The following is a 9,753-nucleotide window of genomic DNA, read 5'->3' on the forward strand; positions in this document are numbered from 1 at the left end:
AAAATGGTAATTCCGGTCGAATTCATCGAACATCCGAGTATCGGATCGCCAGTCATCGTCAATCTCATAGAGGGTCAAGACGACGAGGAAGAAGAAATTACGATACCACCACCATCGGAGCAATCTGATTACGGCTGTGATACCCCATGGCTTCAGATGATACGAGACTACATTGTCGACCGGGCAACTGCCCGCCGAAAAATGGGCGGCTCGCAAGGTCCGAACACAGGCCGCACGCTACGTAACAGTGGACGGTGAAATCTACAAAGGGAGATTCTCCGGACCACTCTTGACGTGCCTGGAAGGAGAAAAGGCGAGGAAAGTAATGGAGGAAATACATTCCGGCTCCTGCGGCAACCATTCCGGCGGAAGATCACTAGCCGTGAAAATCAAACACCATGGATACTATTGGCCAACAATGATCGGAGATTGCGAGAAATTCGCACGAAAATGCGAAAAATGCCAAAGGCATGCGCCAACTATCCGACAACCGGCTGAAGTTCTTTCCTCCATCACATCGCCTTATCCCTTTATGCACTGGGCCATGGATATTGTCGGACCTCTGCATAATTCAAAGCAAAAGCGTTTCCTTCTAGTCCTTACTGATTTTTTCTCAAAATGGGTAGAGGCGGACTCGTACGCAAGTATAAAAGACGTCCAAGTCGAGAATTTCGTATGGAAAAACATCATCTGTAGGCATGGAGTTCCTTACGAAATCGTAACCGATAACGGGTCTCATTTTATTTCCACCCGATTCGAGGCATTCTGCGAAAAATGGAAGATACGACTCAACAAGTCAACTCCCAGATATCCGCAGTGCAACGGACAGGCTGAAACAATCAACAAGACCATTCTCGACGGACTGAAGAAACGCTTAGAGGCCAAAAAAGGCAGATGGGCCGACGAACTCGAGGGAGTCCTTTGGTCTCACCGTACCACCCCAAGGCGAGCAACGGGAGAAACTCCCTTCGCCCTGGTATACGGCACGGAATGCATGATTCCCGCAGAAGTAGAATTTCCCGGTGTTCGAAGAAGGTTCTTACCCGAACGAGAGGAATTCAACGATGCTATGCTCTTGGATGATCTCGACCTCATTAACGAGCACCGAGATCGAGCGCTCATCCGAATTCAAAACTACCAGCACGCCGCTGCAAGATACTATAATTCCAACGTACGGAATCGTAGGTTCAATCAGGGAGATCTGGTCCTTCGCAAAGTCTTCCAAAACACCGCTGAACGAAACGCGGGAAAACTCGGAGCAAACTGGGAAGGTCCCTATAAAATCGAAAAAGTCATCCGACCAGGTTCTTACGAAATAGCCAACATGCAGGGCATAAAAATCCCTAGAACCTGGAAGGCGATGCATCTCAAAAAATACTATCACTAAACAAACCAACTCGCAAATGCTGAACTACGAGACGGCTTGATCTCCGCAAGGAGTACATAGGCAGTTTGTCGAAAGGCAAATTCAGCTGTCCCCCCTTATTAAAAAAGGGGGAGAGTGGGTACGTATACTCGTATACTCCCAAAAAATCGAAAAACTTCTTACCACGCTTTTGGTGTTTTCGACTTATCAAAACATCCTCACCCGTAAAATCAGAACGAGGTCTTCGGAAATTAGTCGCCCGCTTAGGAGAAGCAACCTTTAGCATCACGAGACGTCGCAAAAGATGCCTCAAAGTTTATTTTTTTCGAGCGAACGAAACCTCCGTCACAAAAAAGGCATATATATATGCACACACTAACACTTATTTTGCACAAAATATTCAAAACAACGGCACGCGCCACCAAGTCCGATGCTGATCACATCGAACTCACAAACGTCCTAAACAGACATAGCCATCTCACGGAGATGACTCTCTTACATCCGACACAAGGATAATAGCGCTATAAAAGAAATCCGAAATTTTGGTCTAGCACCTCCGGTCTCCGGAGAGATGCTCGGTTCGTATCAAACAAGTCATATAAGCCGAGAACCTATCGCGGACTTTACATCGATACGAATCAGGAAGAAATCGCGACAAGAAAAACGATAGCCGGTTAGTCACCGCACAATCCTTAAACCGAAAGTAAACCTAGGTCTTGCCCTAAACCCAGCGCACTGGTCTCTAACATCTCAAAGACATGATATCGAAAGATAATAGATTCTTAAACCATGCCTCTATGTTTATGTTCGACACCTTCAGCACCCCCGCAGAGTTCACATCTCGCGGAAGAACTCTCGAAACAGATCTCGAATGAAACATTTCACAATCGAAGAAGGATATGAGACGACAACTCATTACCTTCCTCCCCACTATTCACAACTCATAAAAAAGCGTTATCCGATTATCGTACTATAAAAAGAAAGCCGCGGAGCGGCAGGGATTCAAAGCCACACACGGCCAGTCCCGAAATACAAACAAGGCCATTCAAGGCCGAAACATAAAAACATAAAAAAAATCTCTCGCAAGAGATCTAACCCAAGTCACCTCAGAACTTACGCCCCCTCTTCACCCGCTGCCTCGTCCGAGCCTGGAGCCGCGCCGCTTCCGTTCTCTCCGACCATCGGGTCTTTCCCCTCTGGGTCTTCTGAACACGTCAGAAGGAAGCACGCGGATTTCAGGTCGGCCAGGATGAGACCGAAATCTCCATCCTCGGCCGCCATATCTCCCTTGCAGCCGGACAGTCGTGCCTCTTCGGCCTCCAAGGTCGGGGGAGTCTCACTTTGGAACGACCGAACCACGGCCATCCCGCCCTCAATCGTCGCCAAAGCGAAATCCCTGCTCCGGATACACTCGAGGGAACCTAGAGAAGCATAAATCTTCGCCAAGTGAGCTTGAAACTCCGTACGAAGAGCATCCGTAGCCTCTCGGATCCTGCGGCGCGCTAGTCCCGCGTCACTCTTGATCTGACGCTGGAGTCGACGCACCTCCGAGGATTTGGCCTTCCTGGCCTTCTTTTCCTTAAACAAGGAACTCGCCGTCTTCCCAAGGTCCCTCTCAAGCTCTCCTATCGCAACTTCGAGCTTCGACACTTTCGCAGAGTGAGAGTCCTCGACAGCCGTCAACATGGCGTCGGTTTCGGACCATCTGCCCTGAAGCTCCACCAACTCCCCGGAAAGGCGACTGGTCTCAGAACCACATTCGCTGATCATCCCATCGATCAACGATATGAACTGCGAACGGTGAAAATTCTTAAGACTAAGTCCGAGAAAAGAATGCACGAAAGACGATCGAGAATTCAAACAAGAGACAAACCTTTCCGCAAAGTCCCGAGGCTAGGCTCGATCCACCTTGCTGCGAAGTCTCCCCATCGCCACTCTTGGCGAGTTTCCTCTTCCGACTCTTAGGCTGAATATCCAGGACAGCGCTAGGAGCACGCAATGCCAGAACGATTTCCTTTCTGGCTGGAGGAGGAGGCATAGGATCAGCAGCTTTCTCCTTGTCCTCGACGAGGATCGGAGTCGTGGAAGATCCCGCAGGAAGGGCTTGCGAGAGAGGAGCCATGACTTCTGTCCCATGACATGGGGCAACGACCTGCGCGGAAGAAGACGGAAACTCGGAGCCAGCTTGAGCTAGCTCTTTCTCGGCTTGGCGATGAACTAGTTTCTCTCGGAAAGAAATATGACCGGCAACACAAGCCGGCGCTTCCGCCGGAGAAGTTAGAACCGGAGCCGGAGAAGTGGCCTCGCCCATCTCGATGTCGGAATTCTTCTTGTCACCTTGGGAGGAAGACATGTTGAAAGGGAAATTATGAAACTAGAGAGGTTTTTGAAGGAATGAAGAAGGGAAGGTGTGAAGAAAATGAATGACAAGAGCTCACTACTTATAGAAGTATGGGTTCGGAATATCGTCTCGACAACTTTTTTCCGCGGAGTTTAAAATGTGAATTTCGTCCGACACACTTAAACTTGTCAAAGTCATCTATCCGCCCGCTAGAGTCATAATTCTAACGGGCTTGGGGGCTAACTGTTGGGGTAAAAAACGGTTACGACAAATTTAACATTAAAAACGTCCGAGGAAGAAAATAAGACTTCCTCCGAAGAGTACTTTTCGAAATAGATTCTTCCTTACGAAAAAGCTTTACGGAAGAAAGAATCGAGATGTCCGACGAAAGCTCGGTCGCTACGTAGCGACCGAGCGATCATCCCGCTCGGTCGCTACGTAGCAACCGAGCGATCGTCTCGCTCGGTCGTTACGTAGCGACCGAGCTCGGCCAAGCTCGGTTGCTACATAGCGACCGAGCGATCATCCCGCTCAGTCGCTACGTAGTGACCGAGCACGAGCCAAAGCTCGGTCGCTACGTAACGACCGAGCGATCGTCCCGCTCGGTTGCTACGTAGCGACTGAGCGATCGTCCCGCTCGGTCGCTACGTAGCGACCGAGCTCAAGCCAAAGCTCGGTCGCTACGTAGCGACCGAGCGCTCGTCCTGCTCGGTCGCTGTGTAGCGACCGGGCTCGAGCCGAAGTTCGGTCGCTGTGTAGCGATTGAACTCTTCCGGACATCGATAGACATCAATCCATGCATTCTCGTCAAATCTTCGAACGCTATCTCCCGAAGACCGTAGCAAGCTCAGACCATGTTTTCCGCTATTCCAATTCATCGATCAAGCTTCGCGGATGAGAAACCGCGGAAAATTCGTAGTAAATGTGTCGAGTCGGAAAACGACCCAAAGGGACCTAAAACACGACTCGAGGCCCATCCTATGATTTCTTAACCTAAAACCCGTAAACTGCAGCACGGTTTACGCTTGGCCCACAAGGAAGGATAAATGTCAAGTTTTCGCGGATAAATACGGAAGTTTTGAAGATAATTGTGAAGATCGGGAAAAATTGAATATCTCCATTTTTATGCTATGACGGCTTAAGGGCAGAAGAGTAAAAGCGTAAACCGACCTTGGAGCTAGTATATAAGGACCTAGGCGAGGAGCATGAGGGAGAACTTTTTTTCAGAGCAAACTTAGCACTTAGAGCAATTTAGGCAATTTTCCGTTTTTGTTATTTCGCGCTGCGACTCAATTAGGTTTAGCCGTCTTTGGGTTGCTAGAACTAGGAATCTCGCCGACAGCTCTCGAGCCCAGGCTTATACCGTGTTGTAAACGCTCATACGCAAATTCGGAATAAGATCTTCTTTGCTCTCTTTTTCGATTTCTTATTCTTTATCGTTGTTACTCTCGTGTTCTGATTGCTTGACGTGTGGTAATTAGCAGATATCCGGGTCCTCTGGGAAATTAGGGTTTTCCTAGTTTCCTTATTTAAATGGAAATCGACAGTGCGAATTTTGGTTCCCACAGGGGTCTTTCGAGCTCCTTCCAGCAATCGATCGATTTCGGGGGCAGCACTAGTAGCATGATGGATTTGAGAGTTTACGGCCCTCAGTTCCACCGCAGTCTTGGTGATGTAGTCTCGAAGATCGTGGATATCTGATGTCTCGTCAGTAGATTTCCGAGCCTGTCGGCGTTTACTGTGAGTGAGCTCGGTTTGCCTTTCAGCCAGCTCCTCTTGTTCGTTCCAATAGGCGATTTCATCTTCTTCCGTCATTGGTTTTCGAACGGGGAGCCTTCCCGAGCAGATCGGCTCCTGGTCCTTCTTGGATGTATGTCGACGTCCTCGTCGGTGTCGTTGGAGACATCGCTAGGATCTAGGTCAATGCGTTCGGCTTCGTTATCCTCCGAGTCCTTTGCAGGGGGCGGAAGACTTTCAGGGTTCCCCTTTTCGATGGGAGATTTCTCGCTAGAGTTTTGACCGGAAGGTCGTTCCCGCGCGACTCCAGATCTGTCGAGTGGGGTAGCGAAGTCGAGCCTCTTCCCGCGGATTTTGGTGGTTCCGCGGGGAGGGATTTCAACGTGCTTGGTCAACGTATTCACGAGCTTATCCTGTTCTTCCGACCTTTTCTCATAGGTGGCGAACAACTTTTTAAACTCCTCGAGCGTCACGGCGTTGGCTTGTGCGTTGGCCGCGGATATGTCCGCTGCTGGAGTGTGGAGATCGGTACCGCTGCCTCCGCTAAGAGGAGTCTGCATGTTATCCACATCGTTAGTTGACATGTCTGATTGAGCGTGATGTGGCTTTTGCGGGTTAGATTGATCTGTTATCCCCCTCCGTCTAGCGCCAAACTGTGGGAACCGAAATTCGCACTGTCGATTTCTGTTTAAATAAGGAAACTAGGAAAACCCTAATTTCCCAGAGGACCCGGATATCTGTTAATTACCACACGTCAAGCAATCAGAACACGAGAATAACAATGATAAAGATAAGTAATCGAAAAAGAGAGCAAAGAAGATCTTATTCCGAATTTGCGTATGAGCATTTATAACAAGGTATAAGCCTGGGCTCGAGAGCTGTAGGCGAGATTCCTAGTTCTATCAACCCTAAGACGGCTAAACCTAATTGACTCGCAGCTCGAAATAACAAAAACGGAAAAATGCGTAAATTGCTCTAAGTGCTAATTTTTCTCTGAAAAAGTTCTCCCCCTATGCTCCTCGCCTAGGACTCCTTATATACTAGCTCCAAGGTTGGTTTACGCTTTTACTCTTCTGCCCTTAAGCCGTCATAGCATAAAAATATAGATATTCCATTTTTCCCGATCTTCACATTTATCTTCAAAACTTCCGCATTTATCCGCGGAAACTTGACATTTATTCTTCCTTGTGGACCAAGCGTAAACCGTGCTGTGGTTTACGGGCTTTTGGTTAAGAAATCGTAGGATGGACCTCGAGTAGTGTTTCAGGTCCCTTTGGGCCGTCTTCCGACTCGACACGTTTACTGCGATTTCTTTCGATAAAGAACGAACTTTCTGCGGTTTTAATCCGCAAAGCTTGATCGAGGATTTAGAATAACGGAAAACATAGACTGAGCTTGCTACGGTCTTCGGGAGATAGCATTTGAAGGTTCGACGAGAGTGCATGGACTGGTGTCGTATCGACGTTTCAGAAGAGCTCGATCGCTACACAGCGACCGAACTTTGGCTCGAGCCAGGTCGCTGCATAGCGACCGAGCGGAACGAGTGCTCAGTCGCTACGTAGCGACCAAGCGAAACGGACGCTCGGTCACTATGTAGCGACCGAGCTTCGGCTCGAGCTCGGTCGCTATGTAGCGACCGAGCGGGACAAGCGCTCGGTCGCTACGTAGCGACCAAGTGGGATGAACGCTCGGTCACTATGTAGTGACCGAGCTTTGGCTTGAGCTTGGTCGCTACATAGCGACCGAGCGGGATGATCGCTCGGTCGCTACGTAGCGACCAAGCTTTGGCTCAAGCTTGGTTGCTACGTAACGACCGGTCAGCGTGTATGTGCGGTAGTTACGCAACGACCGAGCTTGGTTCGTTTGCTTTGAATCTTCAAGGATACTTCTTCGTAAAAACTTCGTATCGGTTATTTTTTACGAAAATTATATCTTTCTTTTTACTATCTCTTTCGGAAATGTGATTTCCGAGGGTTTTCGGGTGATAATTCCGTCGTAACCGTTTTTGACCTCAACAATGGTCGGATCAGCGTACCCAATGATACGAGTTTAAAGGACGAGATCCTTAGGGAAGCTCACAAGTCTAGATTCTCGATCCATCCTGGAGTGACCAAGATGTATCATAATCTCAAACAATACTATCATTGGATACGGATAAAGGTCGATATGGCCGAATGGGTGGCCAAGTGTCCTACTTGTCAACTCGTCAAGGCCGAACAACAAGTTCCGAGTGGACTGCTTCAGAGCCTACCTATTCCGGAATGGAAGTGGGATCACAACACGATGGATTTCGTGACAGGATTTCCCACGACCAGGAATAGGAATGATGCTGTCTGGGTAATAGTGGATCGGCTGACCAAGTCTGCCCACTTCCTGGCCATCAAAAAGACTGATGGAGTCGACCGGATTGGGAGTAAGTACATTGACGAGATTGTGAGGCTACACGGGGTACCCTCAAGTATAGTTTTAGATAGAGATTCGAGGTTCACTTCTCACTTTTGGCAAGCTTTTCAGAAAGCTTTAGGAACAAGAATGAACATGAGTACGACTTATCATCCCCAAACGGATGGGCAGTCGGAAAGAACTATACGGACGCTGGAGGATATGCTTCGAGCATGTGTTCTCGATTGGGGTGATTCCTGGGAACGGCATTTGCCGTTAGTGGAGTTCGGCTATAATAACAGCTTCCACTCCAGTACAGGCATGTCGCCATACGAAGCTTTGTATGGACGACCATGCAGGACACCGTTATGCTGGACCCAAGTGGGGGAGCGCAGCATGATAGGCCCCGAAATCGTGGAGGGAAACCACGGAGAAGATCAAGTCCGTGCGGGACAAGATGAGGGCCGCACAGGACAGACAAAAACATTTCGCTGACAAACGAACGAAAGAATTGGAGTTTGCAGTGGGTGATATGGTATATCTCAAAATGATTACCTTTAAAGGTAGAGTGCGAATTTCTGGTAGAAGGAAATTAGATCCAAGATACCTAGGTCCGTTCAGAGTCATAGAACGAGTGGGTAGTGTGGCATATAAGTTGGACTTACCATTCGAGATGGAAGCCTTCCATAACGTATTCCATGTCTCCCAACTCCGGAAGTGCTTGACGGATCAGGACGTCATAATACAAGAAATACCATCTGATCTAGGTACGAATCAAACTTTGGAAACAAGGCCGGTTCCGATCGTAGATAGGATGGAAAAATCAATGAGAAAGAAAATAATCCAGATGGTCAACGTCATTTGGGATTGTAATGGTCGAGAAGAGACCACTTGGGAGACGGAGAGCAGGATGAAGGCCGAGTTTCCAAAATGGTTTGACCAGTTTGTGTTGGATGAACCACATGACTCGGATTCGAGGACGAATCCATTGCTAGTAGGGGAGACTTGTAACATCCCGGATCCTGAATAGGATCATTGGGATGGCCATGGTTCGAGGAAACGTACTAGTCAGTCTTAGGACATCAAGACAAGCGTTCCATGGCCAGATAAGAAGGCTAACCTTATACAAGTCGAGGGTCAGCTAGGACGAGTAAGACGGTAGCGGGACGGATGGAACAAGTAGCTCGACCAGCTCAACGGAGTTAGGTTAAGCTCACTCCAGCTCGGCCACTACTAAGTCAGCTCCACTAGCTGAACTACTGGCTCACTCAGCTGAGGCAGCTGGGAGTCAGCTCATCTCAGCTGGACGGACTGTTCGGGTTTCGGTCCGATGGTCCGGGTCCGTGCCGGTGGCGGGCCATGGGGGTCCGGCCATGGACCATTGGGCTTGGGACAAGGCAATGGGCTAAGTCCAGAGGGATTGGGTAAGGCCTTGGGCCTCTGTCCGACCCAAACCCATGCGGTATTGGCGAAAGGACACATGCGGCCGAGAGGGTGTAACCCTTGGCCGATTGTGCCCATCCGCTGGCCAGTCATGCCTGTTCGTGGGGCAAGACTTACCCCCTCGTTTTCTATAAATATGGGGTCCTCTCTGTCGATTTCAATCATCCAATTCCAGAGTAAAATACTAGAGAAATCGTAGAGAGAGAAAAAGAAAGAGAGAGATAGTTTCCGGCCAAAGCAAGGCTGATTGTGTGGTGGTTAGGTTTCCGGCGATCTGATCGTTTGTGAAGCAACCTCCGATCAAGTATGGGAGACCGAGAGCAGGAGAAGAGCATGGACAACCCTGACACGGTTTATAAGGTACGTGGTGGGCTATGGCTCCATCAGACCGAACAGACGGTCTGGTCGGTCCATTAGCCCGAACCGCTTCTCCTCTTCTTGTTCCTATCCGGCCCCTTTCTCTTCTTTCTGATTATACACGAAG

The sequence above is a fragment of the Brassica napus genome, unplaced genomic scaffold (assembly GCF_020379485.1).
Source record: "Brassica napus cultivar Da-Ae unplaced genomic scaffold, Da-Ae ScsIHWf_1200;HRSCAF=1717, whole genome shotgun sequence".
In the NCBI taxonomy this organism is placed as follows: Eukaryota; Viridiplantae; Streptophyta; class Magnoliopsida; order Brassicales; family Brassicaceae; genus Brassica; species Brassica napus.